This window comes from Equus caballus, chromosome 13 (genome assembly GCF_041296265.1).
Source record: "Equus caballus isolate H_3958 breed thoroughbred chromosome 13, TB-T2T, whole genome shotgun sequence".
Lineage (NCBI taxonomy): Eukaryota > Metazoa > Chordata > Mammalia > Perissodactyla > Equidae > Equus > Equus caballus.
The window spans coordinates 2,610,952-2,635,527 of record NC_091696.1 but is presented as its reverse complement, the minus strand read 5'-3'; the positions used below and the strand labels follow the sequence as shown (position 1 = coordinate 2,635,527).

General features: G+C 49.9%; 1 long non-coding RNA gene across 2 annotated transcripts in view; it reads left to right on the top strand.

Moving 5' to 3' along the window:
• Positions 1 to 3,626: 3,626 nt before the first annotated feature.
• LOC138917052 (uncharacterized) overlaps positions 3,627 to 24,576 on the top strand; it is a 33,191-nt gene continuing 12,241 nt past the window's right edge. The window contains exon 1 of one of the 2 annotated variants that reach the window (XR_011424455.1): positions 3,627 to 4,086. This is a non-coding gene — a long non-coding RNA (uncharacterized lncRNA). The remainder of the gene's footprint in view (positions 4,087 to 24,576) is intronic. The other variant, XR_011424456.1, reaches the window with a different exon arrangement.

Below are 24,576 nucleotides of genomic sequence, written 5' to 3'. Positions count from 1 at the left end.
GGTTATTCATGACCAGGGAGGGGTCAGCAGAGGAGAGAAGCATCAGGAATATTTGAAAGCACAGACCTCAAGGAGCTGGTAATTGCAGCTTCTTCCCAAATGTTAACTGCGGCTGCTCAAAGATTGTAAAATGAATGAAGGCTTCGCCTCTTCCTTCTCTGTCCTGGCTGCGAGTGCCAGTAGCTGTGATACTGACAGAGGGTGGGGTGCGCTGGGAAGGAAGAAGAAAACTAAAGACATGACATGATGCACAGGCTGGAGGGGGGGACTTGGCAAAGAAGAGAGAGCCTTTCCTGGAGGCAGGAGAGGAAACGGACATGGGGTTGAGAGCTGGGCATGGGGCCTTAAGTGCTTACTCTCATTTACTCCTCACACCCACCCTGCAAAGAGGGCCTCATTTTTACAAATGAGCATGCAGTATTCAGAGGGGGTAGGAAACCAGCCTGGAATCACACAAGATTTCGGTGGGCGACTTTGACCCAATGCTCCTTCTCTTGCTGGTACCCCTCGCAAGCCCAGGCTGCAGCTCCTGTGATCTTGAGACTCAGGCATCTCACCTTCCATCACTCACCTTAGAAACGGCCATTAGCCTAGAACAGTGGTTCTTAACCTCTCGGAGGATGCCTTTGAGAGGCTGGTGAGAGGCATGCATTCTTTCTGCAGAAAATGCACGTCCCTGCATACAGGCACACGACCGTGGTTCCCCCTACAGCATCAGGGCATCTGTGGATGTCCCGAACGGAAGCACAGCTGGTGGGGTACAGGTAAAGCACGTCCTCCCCAATCTGGTATATGGTGAACAATTTTTAGGTAATATGCCAACGTGTCTGTGGTTGGAGAGCTGATAGACAAATGTGAGAGGAAGCAGAGTTTTGGCAAAAGGGTTTCTGCCTTCTACAGATGGAAGGAGAGGGCTGGGGCTTGGGGAGAAAGCAGCGGCATTGTTTGGTGGTTCCTTGGCTTGGCCATGCCTCAATTTGCCCATCTGTAAAATGGGAGCAATGGCAGTTCTAACCTCATAGGCTCGTTCCACCTGCAAAACACAGAGAAGTGTACCTGGAGCCTGGGAATCTCAGCTCACGCGAGAGCTGCGGTTCCCTCCAGCCTCTGCGTCCACATATATCAGATAAGAGTGTTCTGGGGTTGCAGAGGGAACTCCTGTTAAATAACACCCCTGGTGTTCCCCTGGGCTTTGAACAAGTTGAGTGAGACCAATGAGAGGTGAAAGCATCCCCTTCATTCTCCAGCACCATCACGTACATCCCTCCACCTCCCAGGGGCGTGCGGAGGCCGGTCAGCATCGCACTCACTGCAAAGGCATTTTCTGTGCCCATCACGCCAACCCCAGTCCTGCGTGGCGCCTGGAAGCACCTGCGGTTTGAGATGTGTCTGCATCTTTGTGACCACCACCCTGCGAGTCAGCTTTGGCCTCTAGTGAACCCCATCAGCGGAACCTTCTAGATGGAAACCTGCTGTGTGGAAACACAGTGGCAGCTGCACTTGGGTGTCAGACAGGGCAGTTTCTTTCCCTGTGCGGCCCCTCCTTGTGTGGCTGCAATGGCTCAGCCACTTCCCTCTTCTCCTCTGCCAGCAGGTTACACAGGACTGCCTCGCTGCCTGCAGATTCCCAGATGACTCTCCCAGCAGCTGCCTCTAATCGGAGACACCTCTGCCTTTAAAGCCTGCAAGCCAATGATGATGACCTCGCTCACCCCAGGCTGCCTCCAATTTTGTTTTTCAGCAAGAGAGAAGCATCTGTGTTACTAATGAAGTCAAGATTTGGGGAGAAAAAGCATACTTCCAGCTAAGTTCTGGCCTTACATAAATACAATCCACTCGAAGAAAAGCAACAGACTAGAAAAAAATATTGTTAGCACCCGTAACAGAAAAAATGATTACTGTTGATAATATATAAAGAGCTCCTACAAATCAAAAAGAAAAAGACAGCCCAGTGGAAAAATTGACTTTTTTTTTTTACTTAAAAAATTGTTTTTAGTTGTGGTAAAATGCAGGTAACATAAAATTTATCATAGTAACCATTTTTAAGTACCCTCACATCATTGTGCAACCAGCGCCATCATCCATCGCCAGAAATTTTTCATCTTCCCAAACTGAGACTCTTTCCTCATTAAACACTAACCTCCCTGCCCCTGGAACCCACCCTTCTGCTTTCCGTCTCTGTGAACTTGACGACTCTAGGTCCCTCCTATAAGCAGAATCATATAGTGTTTGTCCTTTTGTGGCTAACTTACTTCATTTAACATAATGTCATCAATTATTTGTCCATGTTGCAGCATGTGCCAGGATTTCCTTCCTTTTTAAGGCTGAATAATATTCCATTGTGTGGATGGACCACATTTTGTTTATCCGTTCATCCATCAACAGACACTTAGATTGTTCCATCTTTTGGCTATTGTGAATAGGGCTGCTATGGATGTGGGTGTGCAAACATCTCTGAGTCCTTGCTCTCAACTCTTCTGGGTAGAGACCCAGAAGTGGAATTGCTGGATCACATGGTGATTCTATGTTTATTTTTTTGAGGAACCTCCAGACTCTTTTCCACACAGCTGCACCATCTTCCAGCCCCTCATCTGCCCTTCTTTCTAGAAGGAGATAAATCTCTTATTGACGAAGCCAGTTGAGTCACAGTTTACTGTTCTTTGCCCCCAAAGCACCCTAATTCATACAGATATGAAAAGGCACAGTTGTAGCTGAGATATGATTGGCCAATAAACATATGAAAATATGCTCAGCCTAAGTGGTTAAATAGGGAAATGCAAATTGCAATAACAATGATATAATTTGTGCCTATCAGATTGGCAAAGAGTAAAAAGATTGATAATACGTAATGTCGGTGAGGCTGTGGTATAGGAGGAGCTCTCGTACACGAGCAGAGGGAGTCTTCATTAGTACAGCATTTGGGGAGGAGAATGGGAGGGCACCTCTAAGAATTTAAATTCACCGATCCTTTAACATAACGACGCCAATTCAACCTGTATGGTAGAAACACTTGCACAAACGTACAAAGGAGTAGAGCAGAAAGACATTCATTTGCAGCAATGGCAATAGTGAAAACAGGAAAGAGTACAAATTGCCTCTAAACAGACTTGGGTAAATAAATCACGATGCAGTCACACTGTGGAAAACTACGCAGCTGTAACAAGAACGGGCTTTGTGGCTAAGCGTGCAAACATGGAAAAACTTCCAAGACAATAAATAAGAGTTCAGTGAAAAACAAGTCACAGAATAATGCAAATAGTTTAATTGCACTTACGTAAAACCTTGTATCTGAACTTATACATACTTGTGTATACATATGCAAATGCAGAGAATAAAGACCCTATAAAGGCACAGAGAAAAGTATCAACAATGGTTCCTCTGTGAAGAGAAAGTGGAGAGATGGAAATAAGAGGAAACTTGACCTTTTTATTCCATGTTCTGCTTGAAAAAAATTTTACAATGTATTACTGTATTGTGTGATTTCTTAGAAATGCAAGCCGCTCATGATGTTTAAAGTCAATATATAAAGGGGATGTGTTACAGAAAAAAAAGGGGTTCATTGTATAGGGGGTGGTTCTGCTCGCCCCCTTTCCCCCCTGAGGCCCGACCCCATGTCACAGACGCGTGCATTTCCCGGCCACGGAGAAAATGGCAGCAGCTCCAAGGCTGCCAGCGTGAGGCCATTGCCTCCAATTTCTCAGCCCGGGACCGGGAGGAGCCCGAAAACAGAACCATCTCTCAGGGCTCTTCAGGCCTCCACAGCCGGGCAGCCCTCAGGCCTCCCCCTGTGCAAATGTCAGTCACATGCCCCCTCATTTCTTCCTACCTGGCGTCACCCATGGAGCTCTAGCCTCTGCCGGGAGCCAGCTGCCCTGAGAGATTGGAAGGTTGCAGCCGCCTCAGCCACATGCCGGAGTCACATTCCTGGTTTGCCGCCATGGGGCTGGAAACTGCCCTGTGCAGAGACGCCCAGCTGAGAGGGCCAGCAGGAGCCAAAATCCATCCCGTCCTCCATTCAAGGAGCTCTGTGCATCTGCTCAGAGGAAGGAGAGACTTCTCTGCAAAGGGCATGGTCCACTTGCTAAGGTAAGCACCCTTACAGTTGTGTGCACCCAGAGGGGTCCACTTTTCTGCGACCTGTACAATAACCAGGTGGAGCGGCTGAGGTCCCGGGTGATCCCCTTGTGGGGAAGGTGAGCTGGAAACCTAGAGGCTGGAACAGGAGGTGGGGAGAGGGGGGAAGAGGAGAGGAGAGGCGGGGAGAGGAGCGGGGAAGGGAGAGGAGGAGAGAAGAGGAGAGGGGAGGGAAGGGGAGGGGCCACGGGTCAGGCTGAGACCCATGGGCCTTGCTCCTCTGTCCTCACTTCCCCACTCCCTACACACGCACACCCAGAGAGCTGTTTTCTACCTCATTCTGGCATCCTCTGACCAGGATTCTAGTTTGTTCTGGTCCCAAATCCAGTGCATCTCAAGTTCACAGAGGAGGCCCCGATGTTCCCTATGGGGTCAGTACAAATATGGAGCAAACCCTCAACTCAGCAGGAAGCAGGAGGTAGGACTTGGGCCAAGAAGCCCAGACTCCCGATTTCAGTGGGGACGCAGCCTCTCCTGGAGAAGAGAAGGAAAGAACCTGAACGAGACGCCCCTCCTTACAGGATCTGGAGGAGCATCCTTCAGAGCGCCGAGGTGCCTCCTGCTGAAACAAGAGGAGAGGGCTCCGAGTTAGACCCGGCAAACATCCCTTTGCTGAGCACTGAATCATTTTTTTCCACTTTCCCTTTACGGAGAGGAAGCTATTTTGAAGACTGCTCAGCGCTATAAAAATAAAGGCAGAATCCCATATCTGGGCCTCGGCAGAGCCCGCCGCAGGAAATGTAGAGTGCAAGGCTATTTATACAGCGAGGGAGCGTTTCGGCAAGAAACTCACAACTAGCGTTTAGAATTAATTTAGCGCTTTGTCTGCTCCAAGGACATATGCTATGTGTCTAGAATTATGACACCTCCAACACCATATGTGCGTGTTGGAGGTGGCCAGAAAGGATCGTGGAGCCTCCTGGCACACAGACACAGGCGCGCTCCATGTGTCGGCGATGATCACCCCTCCCTGTGTGTGTGAAAGCAGCCGATGCCTCTAGAATCCTAGAGTCTTTGGAAATAAGTGGGCATATGGCACATGTCTCGTGTGTTGGCACCAGGTGCAGAAAATAAACGGTGGTGTGCAATGCGGAGTCAGGCAGGGGGTTACCTGTGCTGTCCTTGCTATCTCGGCTTCACACAACGTGGCAGGCTCCCAGCTCAGAGGGGCAGCTCGGCGTCCCCAGGGCTTGCATCTGAAAGTACTGCCGCCTGCGGTGGGAGTGTTGGAAGAGGACTCGGGAATACACACCCACCTGATCTGTAACTGGCAGCGCACGCGGCAGTTTTTCACCTTTGAAGCGCTGCAAAGGTAACTGGTTACATCTGGTAACACAGAGCTGGAAAATCTGCTAGCCAGGGACTGAGCGGCTGCCCAAGGGTTGGAAGCAAGGAGAGAGAATCATCTTGACAGATGCGGGGTTGCAGGCCAGACCCCTGAATACTGTCCAGGAAGGGAGCTGGGAAAAGCAGCGATTGTCACCAGTCAACTGACTCATTGTCCCCCTGGTGGTCAGACATCTTAAGAAGCCCCAAGACTCTTCTCCCCATTCCCTGTGGGGGCCAGATGCAAAGTCATCTATGCACTCAGCAAACATTTATGGAGCATGCTTGTAGCAGGTAGTTATACAGAAGAGAACAAGACATCCAAACGTCCATCTTCGTGGAGCAGACATTCCAACCAGGGTGACAGGGATGTGTCGTCTGCTCAGGCCGCCACCACAAGACACCACAGATGGGGCGGCTTAAACAACAATTTACTTCTCATGGTTCTGGAGGTTGGAAGCCCAAGATCATGGTGCCATCAGGGCTGGTTTCTGGTGAGAGCTCTCTTCCCGGCTTGCAGAGGGCGTTTCCTCTGTGCACCTGCAGGGAGAGAGAGATCTGGGGTCTGTTTCTCTTTTTATAAGGCCACCAGTCTTATCTGGATCAGGGCCCCGCCCTTATGGCCTCATTTAACCTCAATTACCCCCTCAATGGCCCCATCTCCAAACACAGTCGTATTGGGGGTTAGAGCTTCAACATATGAATTTTAGGGAGACAAAATTTAGTCCATAACAGGGAAAGAGAGACACACAAAGTAGTAAGTCCATTACATTGAATGTTTGAAGGAAACTGCCTCGAAGAAAAATGAAGCAGAGGAGAGTGCCGGGCGGGTTTGCAAATTCAATGAAAGTGGTTGGAAGGGCCTGGCTGAGAGGTGATGTTTAAATGCAACAAGCCACTCAGCCTTCCAGACACCAGGAGGGCGCTCCGGGGACCAGACGACAAGTACAGAGGTTGAGGAGTGCTGTGGGTAGCCAGGAGGCACGCTGGCCCGAGAGGCGGCACGATGGGTGTATCAAGTTCAGAGATGGCGGACAAGGTCAGCCCAGCAATGGGGGGATGGGACGGATCACATGGACCCTGTAGCGTTGGCAAGGATTTGGCTTTTACTCTTGGCGATGAAGAACCTTCAGGGGAGTTCAGGGCAGAGCAGTGACATGACTTGACCTCTGTTTTTAAAGGACCACTCTGGCTGCTGGATAGGCAATATTCTGTCAGGGTGAAGGTTAAAGCAACTTTTTTTTTTTTTTTATTGTGAACTCAATGAGTTATTGCTTTAGTCTCTGGTTTTCCAATTGCATTCAGGACCCCGTAGAGAAAGAACAAAGTCATAGTCAGGAGACTTGGGTGGAAACCCTCACTCTGTGATCACGGACAAGCCACGAAACTGCCCTGCCTCAGTTTCCCCATCTGTCAAATGGGGACAGTCATGGCAGCCCTCCCCACCTCACTGGTAGCAAGGCTTTGAATGTAAAGATGCTCTTGGGCGCTGGGGGGTCCTGGGGGTGAAGCCAACACTTCTTGCCCTTGTGTCCTCTGGGTCAAGCTGGGGTGAGCTGTGGTGTCATAGCATCCAGAGTAACCCAACACGAGGCCATGTCTGGAACGTGTGTTGAGCCGCGAGGGCAGTTGTCAAGCTAAACAGGGACAGTCTCACGAGATGGATGACTTCTGCGGTGTCCTCACCGCGGAATGTCCCCCTAAAGCTCCTAAACCCCCCACTTCCTGTAGCCAGCAACTTGCAAGAAATTGTTTTCTCCTTTTCATTTAACAATCACCAAATTCATCTTCAAATTGTGCAAACTGAAAATCAGCTCATGAACTGAAAATAATATTACCAACTAGAGAGCACAAGAATTTAAAAAAAAAAAAGGTTTTTAAAGACTGGGTGCCCCTTGCAGAGAGAGGAGATTTCATCAGTAGAAAGGGGCATGCAGGGAGAGGCGAGTGTAACTATTCCTCCATATACTTTTTTTTTTTTTTTAAAGATTTCATTTTTTCCTTTTTCTCCCCAAAGCCCCCCAATACATAGTTGTATATTCTTCGTTGTGGGTCCTTCTAGTTGTGGCATGTGGGACGCTGCCTCAGCGTGGTCTGATGAGCAGTGCCATGTCCGTGCCCAGGATTCGAACCAACGAAACACTGGGCCACCTGCAGCGGAGTGCACAGACTTAACCACTCGGCCACGGGGCCAGCCCCTCCTCCATATACTTTTTATACACATGTGTATAATTCCTTTAATTTCAAAACAAATTGTACTCGCTTTGGCATCTTGATCTTTTCACTTAACAACGTGTCTTGTATACTGTTCCATATCGGCACGTAGAGAACTTCCTCATTCGTTTTCATTTCTTTTGCACAATCTTTTTCATAGAGTGAAAGTACCATAATTTATTCCAGCAGACGCCTATTTATTTGGGTTGTTTTCCATTTGGGGCTAACTTCTACGATGTACCCAAATGCTTCTGGGTACCCGTGTGAATACATCTGTAGGATAAATTCCTAGGAGAGGAGTAGCTGGGTCAGAAGGTCAGGGCATTTGGCATTTGCATAGGTCTCACCCAATTGCCTTCCAAAAAACTTGTATTTACTCCATGACCCCCAACGAATGAGAGCCGTGATGCCCCAAATGGAAGTTGTGTCAGTCTCCTGGGGCTGCCCAGGAGGTAAGAAATGACTACAAGCTAAGATTCAAAACAACATTGTGACTCTGTCACATTTCTGGATGCCAGACTCCAGAATCAAGGTGTCGGCAGGGTTGATTCCTTCTGGAGGCTGAAAGGGAGAATCTGTTCCACGTCTCTTTTCTAGCTTCTGGTGGTTGCTGGCATTCCCTGCTGTCCCTTGGCCTGTAGATACATCACTCCAGTCTCTGCCTCCGTCTTCTTATGGAGTTCACCCTGTGCTTTGGGCGTCCGAATTTCCTTTGTCATGTAACAACACCAGTCATTAGAATAGGGCCCACTCTAATCCAGAATGACCTCATGGTAACCTGATTCCATCTGCAAAGACCTTTTCTCAAATAAGGTCACATCCACAGATATTGGGGGTTAGGACTTCAACTTACCTTTTAGGGGGACACAATTCAACCCACAACAGAGGTATTATCAAGTGTTTTCACCTTTGTCACTCTGAAAGACCCCAGGCACTTTTTATGGCAGGGTCAAGTCAAGTCAACAGTGGGAACCCCAATAATCCTATAAAATGCTGCTGACTGCCTCATCGGCCACCCCTGACACCTAAAGTTCATTGTCCCTCATCAGAGGGCTTCCAAAGCTCGTTCACTGGCGGGGGAGGGGGTTAGGGAAGTGGAAGGTGTGGCGAGTACAGGGAGTGTTATTATAAGATGCTCTTGCTTATTTCTCAAACTTGGGTACCACTCGAGCAGACTTTGCCAATGCCGATTCCTGGCCCAGTGGACTCCCATTTAATTGGAGCTTAAATTATCAAGTTCTGCAAAGTAGAAAACCACAAATAGTCGAAGTTATCATGCTTGAAAAAGCCCTTCAGACATTCAAAAGCCGACACTCAATTTCTTCTGTTTGCCTTTGCATTTTGGCCGTGGTGTCTGGAAGCCAAGGTCTAGCTGGGGCTCTCTCTGTGTCACCCCCGTCTGCATTTTGGGGCCATGTGATACATCTCCCTCGAAATCAGGCAAGGATGCTCCTGCCCAGGGAGAGCTTGCGGCATCTTATGCGCCTCTTGAGAGGAAGGGCAGTATTCAGTTTCTCTCTTCCCTTCAGCAGAGCCTTAAAGTGAACAAATCTGAAGTGGTGACATGCCGGGAACGCAGGCTCAGCCTACGTGGAAACCCTAGTTACGGTCTGCCAGCAAGATGAGCGGCCCGGAGGCGACGGGCGGCCCCCAGGGACACAGAGGATGCCTCCAACTCTCTCGGCAGCTCAGCCAGCCCCCTTCCCATTTTCTGTCTGTGGGGCACACTGGGGCCCAGTCCTGGTGATGAGCCTGTGTCATTCAGCTGTTTCCTTCCCATGGAGGGAAAAGGAGGGAGCAGGATGGTTGGGAATCCTTACCCGGTGCGCGCTTGCTAATCCAGAAAGCCGACGGCAGTGACTCTAGAAGTAGAAAAGCAGGGGAAACGAGAGCTCCTCCGGGCTCTGACAGAGATGCAGAGAACCCTGGGGTCCGATCGATGGAATATGTAATGGACTGAGGACGTTTGCTTTGGGAAATCTCCCCATCTGCTCCAGCCAATTATCCTCGCTCAAGATGAGGATCCTAAGTGTTTTGCCCCGTTTAAGTGATATTTAAAGACCTGCCTTTGTGTCGGAGGAGCCGGGGAGGGCTCCCCAGCACACATCAGTTTAAGTGGAGCAAACGAAAATGTTGTGCGCAATTCTTGATTTATTGACTGACTTCTCCCGGTCAATTTCCCACTGGGGAGTGGCCTGAGGCTGGAAGCTGCATGAAAATCTTCCAAATGCTGCTCAGAAAACAGGGTGTCACCCCGTGGACACACTGCCTGCTCCCTGAGACGGCTGGAGAAAAATCCCTGAGCCCAACTGACCACTACATGTTCATGGTTAATCCCAAGCACTAAACACAATGAGGGTTCACCATCCGTGCCGGATAACTGTACCAAGGCGAGCAGTTTTATTTGCCAGAAGTTTCCTGTTAGGATTTCGCATGGGCAGATGGGGAAAGGTGAGACCGGCAGAATGACAGAGCCCCACCTTTCCTGAGAGGGCTCCTAACGCTGGGGAAAAGGCAAGACTCCTTTCCAGACTAGAAAGGCAAATGAAAGTTCTTGTTTACTGATCTTTTTTTTTTTAGGGTTTCTTAAAGAGAAGGCTGTTATTGGTCACAATTTCATTTCCTTTAATATTTTAAGAGAAAAAAAGATCCAATATTGGAATTATTTTAAATGAGCATCATTTGATGGTTTGTTTCTGTCCGTGTGAGCCTATATGGAACAGAGCCACATGGGGCCTGGGGGATGGCTTGGGTTGCATCCTGGGGCATGCTTCAGGATTCTGGTACAGATGTGTTGTACTCAGAGTGGGCTTGGGCACAGAGGGTGTTCATCATGAGCCCCTGCCTTCTGGACTCGTGACATCCAGGATTACAAGGCCTCCGATTCAAGCCATTCTGGTTCTTGGAATACAACCGCAAAGCCAGAGAGACATTACAGAGAGGGCGCTAAAAAAAACTACCCTTTCTGGAAAAATGTACACTAGGTAGACAGTCTCAGAGTAATATGTGAGTTCACTCAAATTGAGAAGCTTTAAAACCCTCTTCTGGAAAAGTCTGAAGGTTTAAATTTGAAAGTAGGTTCTTTTCCCTTGCTTCCTAATTTCCACAGACACCAACATGTTGTTTAGAAATCAGAGTCGTTTCCAGACACTGAAAGAAGTTCACCGTCAGATTAGTTCAAATGGCTGCTCAGATTGTAAAATAATTTAAAAGTTGTCTTCCAGTCATCCCTTCCTTTGATCACTTACAAACTTATGGAATTCTAAAGAATTGAATGAACAAAGGGATGAGGAATTGCCCTCTCGTCCCACAGGACCCAACACTAGGAGACACACCATTAATACCTGTAGGCGGCCTGAACCCCTGGCCATGGGATGCCAGCGCAGAAGACCAGCCAGAAGGAAGAGATCACCGAGTCCTGCTCTCGGAGAGTTTACAATCTAGAGACTGGATAAAGAAAGAGCCAGCAAGGAAGGGAAGGAGCAGAGAGACAGGGCTGACCAGGCAAATCCATGCTTTGGTGAGGAACCCCCAAGTCTGATTTGATGGAGGCCTCTCTGCCATTTGCCCATCACCGGCCCTGTTCCTTCCCCTCACTGTGTCCAAGCTCCTTGCCATGTGACTCTGCATTTCTTCCCCTTGAAAGGAAGGAGCATGTTCCCCGATACCCTGACTGTGGGTTCCCTCCCAGGACTTGCTTTGCCCCATAGAATGAGGAGGGCGTGACGGTGTGCCAGTTCTCAGCCTGGACTTGAAGAGCGCGTGCACATTTGGCTTTGTTCTTTCGTCCTTCTGCCATCGTCATGAGCAGGACATGCCTGGCTAGCCCACTGGAGGAAGAGCCAACACTGGATCATTCAACACTCTGCCGACTCTCAGACCCTCAAGGAGAAATAGTTGGAGTTCAAAGCCTTTGAGTTTGGGGTGGTTTTGTTTTGCAACAATTTTCTATCAATAGCTCACGGATACGCTCCCCTTGCACGACTTGCTCAGCCCTCCCCATTCCGCGTGTTTTGGCTCGTCTGCATCTTCCACAGCACCCACGCCAGCCGCTCTTCTGCGTGCTGTATGCTAATATTGATTCTCTGAGACCCTTCAGCACCACCATTGATTTTTCAGTCCACCTACTTTCCTTGTACTGACGTTTCCATCTCCTTTGAATCTGTCTGGGGTCCGTAGCGCCTCTCGCACACGGGTCCCGCTTGTCCTGCCCTCATCCGGCTCTCATCCCCTCTCCCCTGAGCTTGCCTTTCGTCCCTGCCCTTCCTTCCTCCGCTCCCCATCTCCCTTTGCCTTGGAGCGCTGGGCAGATGCTCACTTCCCCTCCAGAGTCCCCACTGCCTTCTTTGCAGGAAGGAATTTAGAGACGCTCTGTGGAGGCATTATTCATACATGAGACATTGTCACTGTTGACAGGGTAGGTAGGTCCCACGGCGGGCCTCGGTGACCTCCGATGCCAAGATCTCCTGGCAGAGGCAGCCGGGCTTTTGTGGAACAGACACAACCTTGTCTGGCAGCATGCAGTCTCTGCCAACAGCAAATTCCATGGACTGCGACGGTTCCTTGACAGCATTTATTAACATATTAATGACAGGAAAAGGCTTTTTGGCAGGAATATCTCAGCCCTGGGTCCTCCTCTCTGAAGGAAAGGAATGGGGCTGTGTGGGGATGCAAAGTATACACCAATGAACCAACACCCCTGGTGATGATCCCCAATGTCACCAATGCTGTTTTAGAGGGTGGGCTCACAGACGCAGACACTCTCGTCTGCCTGTTGAACCCCAAAGTCACGCAGTTGGTTGCAAGGAACAGGGACCCACCCAGGCTAACACAAGAAAAAGGGAAGTCTCCATCAGGATCCTCACAGCAAAGATGGCGCACTCAAATTAGGATGACTCAAGAAGGGCTTTAAGAAAGACAAATGGTTGGGAAGTCTGCTGGGAAACCACAGGGAGATGAAGAACCTTGGGGCTAGTAACACAGGAGCTCCCCCATGTCCAGGCCCAAAGGGGCATGGCGGAGCGGATTACAAGAAGCAGGGAGGAGAGAGGCACGTGGAGAGAGCCACCTTCGGTTACGGGACACAACTGGCCCAAGGTGACCCCTCAAGGAGGGAGCCAGGGAAATCAACACACTGGCCTTGACCTCCTCTGTCCCTCTGAACTCCTTCTGGGGCTCCCCAGTGGTTAAGCCCAATGGTAAGCCAAAGATGAGTAGTCCATTGACGTCATCCATACTGATCAGCCTCCTGGGCTGAGAGCAGAGGGAAGAAGAGTGGAGAGTGGATCTGGATATTTGTAGCTCGTAGGCAAACCCTGAGACAGCTGTTGAGGGCTGGGCTTCACAAAGTCCAATGCTAAGAAGGGGTCTGGATTCACGACAGCTCCAGAGGCCTCAGTAGCAGCTCCACCATGAACACAACTCAGCTACTCTCCACGGTTCTGTTGCATCTGGTCTCACCACCAAATAGCAAACCAATTCCCTGTTTCTTCATTTGAATTCCAAAGAAAGAGAGAATCTGAACTACCCAGTTTTAGGTTCTGGAATCAGTTTACACGATACAAGAGGACACTGGCAAGTCTCTGGATCACTCGGGTACCAGACTAGTCCAGTCTAGCAGGGTGGCATGCTTCCACTGGAAGGCGATGGGATGGCGCACATTCATTCAATCATTCCGTCTTAGCTTGGATTTTCCTAGGGGCAGACCCCGAGACTAGGATGCAAATAAACTAGGTAGGTAGTTTATTTGGGAGATGGTCCCAGGAAGCACGAGTTGGGGAATGCAGAAGTGAGAGAGGAGAGGAAAAGCATCCATTCAAAGGTGCATTAACAAGCTGACCGCCACTGTGGGTAACTGAGACTGCCTCCTGCTGTGGTACTCGGTGAGTCAGTAAAAAACGTGTGCCTCAGAGTTATCCCAACTAGGGGCAGAGGGGGTGGAATATTTGTACATATACTTACATTCTATTTTTATATACATGTTATATTTATATTATATATAATATAATGTTATACTATATTATATTATATAGACATAATATATCTGATAAATAGATATATCTGGTATATTTCTATAATATATCAGATACAGTATATCAAATATACTATATTTATATATGCCAGTCGATGGCTGAGGGCCATTGGGGACAGTCATGCTCAGGCACTTTCCAGGGACCAGAGAGGGTCCTGATGCCATGGGAAGTTAGGTACAGTGCACCACAGTGGTGTCCGAAGGGTACTTGGACTTGGGATTTGCTAGAATCGGGCGTGGTAAGACACGCAGACATGGAAATGACTGTCACGAAGGAAGGAGTTTTTACACTCTCTGGAAACAGGAGGCTGCACACCATGCAGGGCCACGTGGGGCAGCACCAGGGTCAGTGGGGAGACCGAGGGAGGTGGGCACTGTGGGCAGGAGGCTTTATCGTGCTTTCTGCAGGAAGGAATGGACGAGGCAGGGTAAGCAGGCTGAGGAGCTGCTGGTTTGAATAATTCCGATGGGCTCTGGGCCAGAGGGGCTGTCCCCAGTTTGCTGCTACCCGGCCCTGGGGAGATCAGGCTGGAGAATATTGGCCCAGAGTTTGAGAGCCCCATGGAGGAGGGGGCGGGGTATGGCACTCTGGGTTGCATTTGGAAGGAGTGCCCCCAGGCCCGTTGTTTGCTGTCTCTAGGAATTGGATAGTCCTGGAGGGACAGTCCCTCCAGGGTCAGAAAGGCCCCAGACGTCAAAGCACCAGAAACACAGACAATAAAGACATGGTCAGTGCAAACGGTGAGGCCAGAGGGGAAAGAGAGAGGGTTGGAAAGGGGAGGGTGCACTGAAAGTGTCCGTTACACATTTATTCCACTTTTTAGTAGAACCTCCTGTGTGTAAAGCCCTGTGCCAAACAAAGAGATTTCCAACAATCATGGGGGACTCTGCTCCCATCATGCAGATGATGCGGACACAGCGACTTCAGCTTAGGGCAGGCAGGACCGGAGCCGCTATACGTGTAGGCGTTGTCCACTCCAGCGAGGACGGGAACACACTTGGCCCCACGTCTAGTCAGTGCCAGGAGTGGGCACCGAGAGTTCCACTTTCAAAACCAATTCTGGAAGCTGCTGGGCATGCGCATCACTTCTCTCTCTGCCAGAGCCGGCCAGGGAGGTGCCATCCACTGGCTTTTCAGGACATGATGTTGTCTGCTGAGTGAACACTCCAAGGCCACTTGGGGAATCTGTGGAAGCTGCATGGGAGGTGGGAAAGGGAGCATAAAGGAAGCTGCTGGTGGAAGCTGGGGTGGGCAGGACAGGGTAGCACCTCCTGGAGAAAGATCCTTCTATGATGAGGGCTCTCGCTGCCGGCTTCTTTGCATCAAAAAAAAAATATCCCACTTTGGAAGATGGGAGCCTGCAGAACGGAAACACCAAAAATCTTCAAACAAGGCAATTAACTTTTCCGTCTAGACCCCATCCTCTTCAAAGCAATGAAAGGTTTCTTTCAGCAAACTCGGAACATTTAACGAGGCTGGAAATAAAGCAGTTACCCACGTTGAAAACCAGGGAGCCAAAAAAAAGGAAAACGGAAAAAAGTCACAAGGACACGAAAGACGGAGCAGTTTCTGGAGTATCCTTTGCAAAACTGCATTGGGCGCTTCCATTTGATTTCCAAGTTATTGGGCCCAATGAGGCTGGCTGGCTCTCCTTTGCCTTTCCCCTGGGCGGTGGCCACTGTGACACAGAAGACAGCAGCCCTCCCTCTCTGGGGGACAAGCGGCACTTCAGGGCAGGGTGTCCAAGCACCTTTCAGGACCCAGCCTCCTGCAACTCAAATGCTGCGTTGACAAGGAAGGCTCAAAGCTCGGGACACTGGCAAACGCCTTTCTCCATTATGATTTTTTTTTCTTTGAGCTTGCTAATTAAATCATTAAAATTTTATCTTCACTTAACCATGGATAAGAACCATTTGAAACATTTAATTAGCATGCTGCAGGAGGTACACAGCAGCCAGGAATCTCCGCAAGTTGGGTCCATTAGGAAGGGGAGGTGGAGGAAGTCGGGGAGAGGAGAGAGACACAAGAAAGGAGACAGAAAAAAGAGGGTGGATGATGTACGTGCAAAGGACTCTGTCACCACTCTCCTGCCTTTGATAAGAGCTGGGAGAGCGAGCAGAGCCCCCTGCCTGGTCCTGCCTCTGCCTTTCTCGTGAGCTTTGGCTGGTGGCCACAGCCAGATTCTCACCCAGCGTGGCAATCCCTGTGTGCGTGCATGTGTGTGCACATGCGTGTGTGTGTGTGTGTGTGAGAGAGAGAGAAGTAATGAGATTGGGCTTCCAGGGCTCTTGGCTCGACAGTCTAAACTGCATTTCACATTTTACATACATTTACATTCAGGGCCTCTGAGTTCCCTGCCCTTCTCCCACTGCCAGCCAGCAAAATAAAATATCACGAAATAAAATGGAAGTGGTGCAACCCCAAGGTCAAGCTAATAAGCAGGTTGGGAAAAGGGCTCCTGGGCGCGTGGTGAATAGAATCTGCCGGTTTGAGCCTGTCTGTCATGCCCAGCAGCTTGCTAAGCATTTTTGACAATCTCCCGTAATCCCACAACAACCTCAGAGCTGGCATTATCATCTCCTTAGCCGTGGCGAATCTATGGTTCCCGTTTCCTGTGGCCGCCGTAACGAAGCACCACACTAGGCAGCTTAGCACAGCAGACGTTTATCATCTCACCACTCCGGAGACCACAAGTCTGAAATCAAGGTGCGGGCAGGGTCATGCTCCCTCTGAACCCCGTGGGGAGCCCATCCTGGCCTGGCCTCTTCCAGCTTCTGGTAGCCCCAGACATTCTTTGGTTTCTGGCAGCATCAGCACGGTCTTCCTGCCTCTTGACATCGTCTTCCCTCTGTGTGCATCTGTCCCTGTGTCTAAATTTCCTCTTTTCTAAGGACACAGTCATATTAGATTAGGATCCACCTAACGACCTCGCCCTAACTTGATTACCTCCGCGAAGAGCCTATCTCCAAACAAGGTCACATCCACAGGGACCGGGGTGAGGGTTTCAACGCGTCTTGCTGGGGACACCAGTTAGCCCATAACAGTGGCTGTGAGAGAATTCAAAGTCCATACAAGGTCACACAACCGTTAAGAACGGGAGCTGGATTTACCACCCACATCTGACTTCAGTGCCAGGCTCCCGACAGCTGCGCTGCTCCAGGGGCGTCCTAGGCCTTACACACGGGGGCTTCTGCTCCCCCCATGACCCCACCCTCCAGGAGTGTCCCAGGCGGGCTGTCAGGGGCACCCAGAGCCACTCAGGGCAGGCATGGCCGGAGCCTGGAGCAAGCCTCAGGCTCTCTTCTATCGGATAACGGATGCCGACGTCCTCGTCTGTCTCTGTTGTTCTGTGGGAATTCAGGGCTCACTGCAGGTGTGAATAAATCTCCACGAGCGAGGATTCCAGTCGATTTTTTCTGGTGACACCACCCCCTCCCTCCAGTTCTCTCAGCTCCCTTGCTCATACCTGGCCGCATGGCCAGTAGGATCCTGACAGGACAAAGTGGGGGGCCCAAGTGACGCTCCCCTGGCTGTGGCCTCAGGATGTTAGGATCAGAGGGGCCTCTCAGACTCTCCTTTGTGTCCCAAGCCCTGAGCCCAGGAGGTGCCCTGGCGTTGCTCAGGGTTGTCCAGAAGGGAGGGGCCTGTCTCACCTTCTTGGTGTCCCCATTGTCTGTCCCTACCCCCCGGGGCTTTCTCTGTCACCTCCAGCTCCACCCTGCTCAGGGCAGAGAGAGGATGCTGGAGGAGGGCAGAGGGAGGGGTGGCCTCTGACAGCCAGGCACTCACCCTCGTTTCCTGCCCACTCGGGTCAAGTGCATGGTCTCTTCGATAGCTCCCTGTTCATTCCTGTCGTAAATGAACGAGTCGATGGCTGCCTCGCTGAGAAGCAGACAGCCCCCAGCATGCAGGCGCATCCGCCAAGTTTTCCGCAGGAGGGGATTACCGAAGGGAAGGATTTCCCCTTAAACAGTAATTATTAAAATCCTTTGAGGCAACATGAAGGGGAGCGTATGCAAAACATTTAAGGAAACTTCTGGTACTGAACCGCTATTATACTGTCAAGTTACAGATACGGTGCAAGCAGAAAAAAAGAAAAAAAAAAACCCACGGATGTCAGCGTTCACAAAACATAATGATACACGATTGCACGTAAAGTGGCAGTGACAGGATGAACCTGATCTGTTTGTTATGAGTTAATGAGAGTGTGCAATTCTTTGATTTCCACTAACTCCCCGGGGGGAGTTTAGCCCTTTATTCCAGAATGGGCTTCAGGCTGGAGTGGGATATCTGATTGCACCGCGGCCGCGTTCCTGGCAGGCTCCCCTGTGTGCTAGGGAAGGAAGATTTCTGCTCCCGGGACAGATGGAGCCAGTGGCCAGATGCTCCGTTGACAGACTGGTCTCAGTGAATTCCAGAGAATTCTTAAAAGGGCTGGGGGAAGTGAGTGTGTTGAGTGGGGCACGAAGTGTCAGCCAGCAGGAGGCAGTAGGGAGTCAAACCCCCCCATCCTTTGTGATCACCTTCCCACTAAATCCGCCATTTCTTCCTGGCCAGGGAGGGGTGGCAGGCTGAGAGAGACAGCACCGGGGGCCCACGCAGATCTTGGCAAGAAAACTTCGGCTCCCACACCTCCCCCTTTACCCACAGCAAATAAGAACTCGTTGTTCTTATTCGGGGCGTGTGTGTGCCCAAGAAAGTTCTGGTTAGATTCTTGGGCTGGGCAGAGGGAGGGCAAGTCATTTTTTTCCTTCCTTGTTAGGAGGGAATATTCCACAGAAGAGAAAGCAGACAGGTCTTTGTGAGGTGTATCCGGAAATTTCTATCGCCCCAGGCACTCCCTGGGGCTTTATTGATGCCCCCGGCAATTCAGCTTGAGTGGGATCTGAGGAGAGTGCCTAATTGGTCCTGGCTGCTCCTGAGTCACCCAACAGCAAAACGCCATCCTCCTCGGCTACAGCTCCACTCTCACCCTGGAATGAGCTCTGTAGCTCCCGCAGCCGGGGAGGTTTCTCCACTGACCAGTAGCTGTGACAAGGCTGGAAACGTTCCATACCAGGGCCTGCGGATAGTGCTAGGGGTGACAGCCCATTTTCGTCTCTTCCCTGCCACACAAGATTCCCTGGGGCCGTTGCCAACAGCATTCTAAGAGTCTTGGACTTGCTACTTGAGGAGTGATCCAAGAACCAGCAGCATTGGCATCAGTCGGAACTTGCTAGAAACCCACAGCTACGGAGCCAGTCATTGTAGCAAGGTGATCTGCATGCACGTCACAGCTGGAGAAGCACTTCTCTGAGGTGCTAACCTGGGCTATACTGATGCCCACCCTGAAGGACAGCAGAAGGGAAGACATCTCCAGATCTACCCAGTCTGAGGGAAGAGTCCAGAAACGAAGACCCAATCGTGGAGATGGCCTCTGTTATGGGCCGAATATTTCTGTTCCCTTGAAATGCATATGTAGAGATCCTAATCCCCAAGGTGATGCTATTAGGAGGTGGGGCCTTTGGGAGGTGACTGGGTCATGAGGTGGAGCCCTCAGATAGGATTAGGGCCCTTATAAAGGGACCCCAGAGAGCTCCATTGCCCCTTCTGCCATGTAAGGAAGGACACCGTGGAGGACGCCATCTGTGAACCAGGAAGCAGGTCCTCACCACACGCCGAATCTGCTGGCAACTTGATCTTGGACTTCCCAGCCTCCAGAACTGTGAGAAGTAAATGTGTGCTGTTTATAAGGCACCCAGTGTGCGCTATTTTATTACGGCAGCCTGAATGGACTGGACACCCTCCCTTGCACATGGAAAAGAAAGAGCTGCTTTTTGAGCTGGGCCTCCCACAGGGTGTACCCCACAGCTCCGGGAGGAGATGGTGACCCCCAGAAGAGCAACCGAGAGCGCTGAGAACACAAGACAAAACATGAGAGTCCCCTCATCCTGACCTACCCCTCTCCCCTCACCTGTGAGGAGCTTGAGCTGTCGCCCTCTGCTGGGCTCCATGAGAAATACAACTGGGGGCTGCATTGTGATGCCTGAAATCAAACCAGACCTCAGGATAACGTCAATAAATGAGGATGATGCTAACAGCCAAGCTGCACCGAGGACCGCTCTGTCCTGGGCCCTCTTCTAGGGGCTTTATATATGAACCCACTTGATTCTCACAGCTCCCAGGAGACTTTTATTATTAGAGACTGCAATACCTACACTTGTCCTTGACCATGCCTATTTCGTTGCAGTAAAACTCAATACATGCGGCATAAACTTTACCCTTTTAAGTATTTTTAAGTGTCCAATTCAGTGGCCTAAAATGATAACTTTAAAAAAAAAAAAAAACTTTGTGAAATGAGTAATGTGACCACCAACCATCTTATTTTGCTGGAAATGGACCTCAAACAAATCAAAAAAAAAAAAAAAAAAATGGGGGAGAGGGGAACAGCACTAGCAGCAGCCCTGGCTGCTTCAGGAATGTTGTAGAAGTGGAAAGCGGAGCCACTCCCTCTGGCAACTGACCTGGGAAGCCCTGTGACCGTCCACTGTTCTCCGGGCGGTGTGGCCTGCTCATGGTGCGTTTCTAAGCCGAGCGGCTCTCCTGTCTGAGTTGTTGTCACAGCCTGCTGGGCACAGCCAGCAGGCAGCCGCCACAGAGACCTGTTCAATCATATCTACCTGGCTGTCCACCAGCGCCCTCGGAACTGGCAGTTCCCAAGAGGACGGTCAGGGCCAGACCCATCCCCCAGATGATCCCAGCTTCCTGCAGGTGAGGGAAGGGAAAAATCCAGAAAGGCCCTAAACACTTGGAGGAGGCTCCCCCATCTCCCCAACGCTGCTGATCAGTTCTCCCCGTCAGGGGTCCGACAGAATTCCTTTGACCCCAGGGGGAGTTTCGTCACTTCTGTTGGCCAGTTAGACATCAAATCCTCTCTAGAAGCCAGTCTAGACCTGAACTGGGTTCTCAGGTTTCAGCCCACACGTTTCCAGACCAAGTTCTGTGACCACGTCTCTCGTTCGGCTCCTTTCCGAGTTGCGATTCTTTCTCCTTTAACCACATGGTGGGGGAGAGCAGTAGGATGGGATACACAGCTTTCTCCCTTTTAAAAACGAAAGATTTCCAGCACAGAACTTGACCGAGTGTAAATGGCACAGGTTCATTGCCACGGACTTAACTACTTCTGTTCCCTTCCCCCTGAGAACCAGCCTCATCTTGGAAGGAGAATGGCGGTCTGGGTCTTAAGAATGCTCCTCAGACCTGACGGGTGACTGGGGAGTGAGCCTGAGCGCCTTGCTGAGGTCTTAATGTCCTGTTTAGTTTAGGGGCATTTTTACCGCTCACCTGTTTGTCTCCTCCTCTCAGTGACTGTCTTCTTTCCAAAGGGGAATCAGTTCAGGACAAGAGACACAGCCTTTCTGCCTTGCCCTCCCAATCTCCCACACCCTCCTCCAGAAAACAGAACGAGGCAGGGGCTTGCCTCCCTGAGCGGGACTGAGTGGGCGCCAAGTTAGTGAACAAGACTTGCACCCCATCCGGGCTCAGCCACAGGGAGTGTATCGGGGCCAGGGTGGGGTACGCTGGGGGGTCTGCCTGGGGGAGGAGGGGGTGCGGCACCATCTGCAGAGCTGAGACGGGGTACGGCTTGGAGGGCAAGGGGCCCAGATGGTTCCCAGGCAGCCCCTGGGAGGCTGGCTTTGATGCCATCCTAGAATTTGGTTCAGAGTCAAAGCAAAGGAATGAATTTGTTAGCTGGAAGACAGCCCTGAACTCTCCCCAGGAAATTCACTGAAAAAGAGATTTAACCTGGGAGGGTTTCCATGAGGAGATGAATCACCCAGCTTCCCTCCCGTATTTCATACCCAACATTTCACTTTTCTGCCTCGGGTTAGATGAAGGAATGTATAACATCCCAAGACTCCTGGGCACCGGATCTGAAGCTGCCAAAGGACATTTACTGACCTTGTCTCCTGTGACCCTCTGGGCAACCTCGCAGGTGGATGGCCGAGGTGTAGTGACTGGATCCTGGGGTAAAGGTCCCAGTCGTACCAATGGAGAAACAGGAGACAAATAAGGTCCAGTGACTTTGCCAAAGTCCCACAGCCTGGGAAGGGTGGTGAGGACCAGACCCCGGGTCTCCAGCCTTATTATTTCATGGTCCTTGGCTTCGGGCTGCTTCACACTATGGTGTTGGGAAAGGCACGGACATTTAGAACTGAAACCAGATCAGTCATAGCCCCATTTAAAGTGCTCAGTGAGCACATGTGGCTGGTGGTTGCCACATTGGACAGCACAGAACGAACACTTCCATCATCGCAGAGAACTGTGTGAGCTTCAATTCAAGGCTGATCCTGTTTCCTTTGTTCCTCTCCCCATTCCCGGCGAGCTCTAGACTCTTTTGAGGCAAATCACAGGCATTCTGTCATTTAGTCTATAAATATTTCAGTATGCATCTTTGAAAAATACGACCACGATACTATTATCATAGCTAAAATTTCATAATAATTCCTTAATATCATCAGATATCCAGCCAATGATCTAAGTTCTCTAATTGTCTCATAGATTATTTTTTCCTTTATTATGTTTAAATGTGAATTGGGGTCTAAATAAGGTCCAGATAGTGTGATTGGTTGATCTGTCGCTTAAGCGTCTTATAATCTATACCCCCTCCTTTTCCTTGCAATTATTTAGTTAAATAATTATTTAATTGAATTATTTAATGAAGCAAGAGGGTCCTACAGAGTTTACCACAGTCTAGATTTGATGATTGCGTCTCCATGGTGTCACTGAACACGTTCCTCTGTCCTCTGCATTTTCTGTAAATGGGTAGTTGGGTCTAGAGGCTGGGTGAGATGCACGTTTTGGTTCTGGGCAAGAACATTTCATCATGTAGTGCCGTGTCCTTCCATTGGGGCACAGAACGCTTGGTTTGTGTCTTTGGGAGGGATGTCTGTGGCCTTTAGTTGTCATTGCATACATCTATTAATTCTTTAGAAGCTTCAAAACGGTCATATTTGAATCCTACACTCCTCTTCATTAATTAGCTGGAATACTTCTGGAGTGAGGACCCTCCCCTCATCCGCCATTTGGTCACCTGGCCTGAGGTATAGTTGCTAGAGGGAAGGCAAGATAAGTGCTTGATTTTTTTCCCCTTTTATGATCAATTTTCAAAATAATGAGTTGGTGGCCCAGCATCCTCTAGAGGTGGTCAATGAGCGATTTTATTTTTCTTTTTTAAGTAGCATCAATTCATGGATTTCAGCATATTTGATGTGTTTCAATCCATCGTACTAGTTATCCTTAAGGATGCTGAATTGTCAGAAGGGATCTTTGGACCAACTCCCCCTGAACCGTGGAACTGGCAGCTTCTGACACAAGAGCCATCAGGCTGGTTAAGGAAAGACAGGGTCCCCTCATCTTGCCACAGGCGGCAGCACCCCACCTGGTCAATCCAAGATCTGCCCATGTGCAGATGCTTGGTTCACAGACAAGAGCAGCCACAAACAGAGAATGTTCTAGAACCCAGCCAGGTGGTGGGAAGGGCCAGGCACCATTCCTGGTCAAGAGGGAAAAACCTGGACCCAATTTCCCATGGTGAAAGGTGTGTCTTGTTGGAACGTGGTGATGCAAGACATTGATTCCAAGCTTTAAAATACACACATTGCACACCACATGTGCACACACATCACACCGATACAACACAGCTTCTGTTCATGAGGGAAGATAATTTCCAGGCTTCTGTTCCCACCTGCCGAAAACACAGATGCTCTCATATCGCATAATGGGCCAACTAATCTGATCTGATAAAGGAATAGCTTCTGCTTTTTAAGGCACAGCTACCTGCACGTCTATGTAAGTTTTTTTCTCTACTCCTCCCGCCTCAGAACTCAGGCCGTTGATGAGCAGGGACATTCCCAACCAACCAGTATTAAGTGGGATTTCTAATGCCGTTTTCAAAGCTGGCAGATACCCACTGGCATTTTGCTTATTTTATTTTCTCCATCCCTGCTCAGGACGGGATATTGTAGGTGAATTATTTATACCGCCAAGAAACCAAAAGAAAGAGAGAGAAAAAGAGAGAGAAAGAGCGAGAAAACAGTAATTTCTGCACGGCTGTCAGGCAGGTTTCTGCCTTTCTCATGAAAAAATATTTTATTCTCCCTTCCTTTTTGAGAATTTCGTTTGTGTACTGCCACGGGAGGACAACGTTATTGATTTATTTTAAATATTTATACTGAATTACAACATCAAGATAGACACATGCATTAGCAGGAGCTGTTCAGAACAATATGCCCATGAAGTTTCCATTTGAACAGAAAGTTGAGAAGGCTGTGTCTACAAACATCAGATGACTCATTCTTCGCTAATTACTGACACCTGCAGCGGAATCGCTCTCTACTAAAACTCAGCATTTCGGTTAATTTCTGCTCTAATTAGTGTGGTAACAAATGCATCTCCTGCTTGATATAGAAATGCAGAAGCTGCACAATGACTTCGGGAGTTTTCGATTTTCTTCCTAAAATTCTGGCAAAGAAATCAAGAAAAGGCAACGGTTTGGGCTTCACGGTGTGAGCCAGGGGGTCAGGGGTCCTGCTACCTGGGACAGGGCAGGGTCGCTTAGAAACCAGTCAGTTTGATCTCTTGAGATGGGACAGTGGAGAGTTCAGGACCTGGGGGTCAGACAGTCTTGGGTTCCCGTTTCTGCCCTGCCATGCACATGCTGTGTGACCTTGGGCAAATCACTTAGCCCCTCTGAGTCTCAGGATGGGGATAAACAATTGGTCCCAACTCCCTGGGACGTTGTGGAGGGAGAGCAGTTGGAACGTGGTGGGTGCTCCATACACATTCTTCCCATGGCTACTGCTTAGGATCAGCCCCATTTTTCTTGACC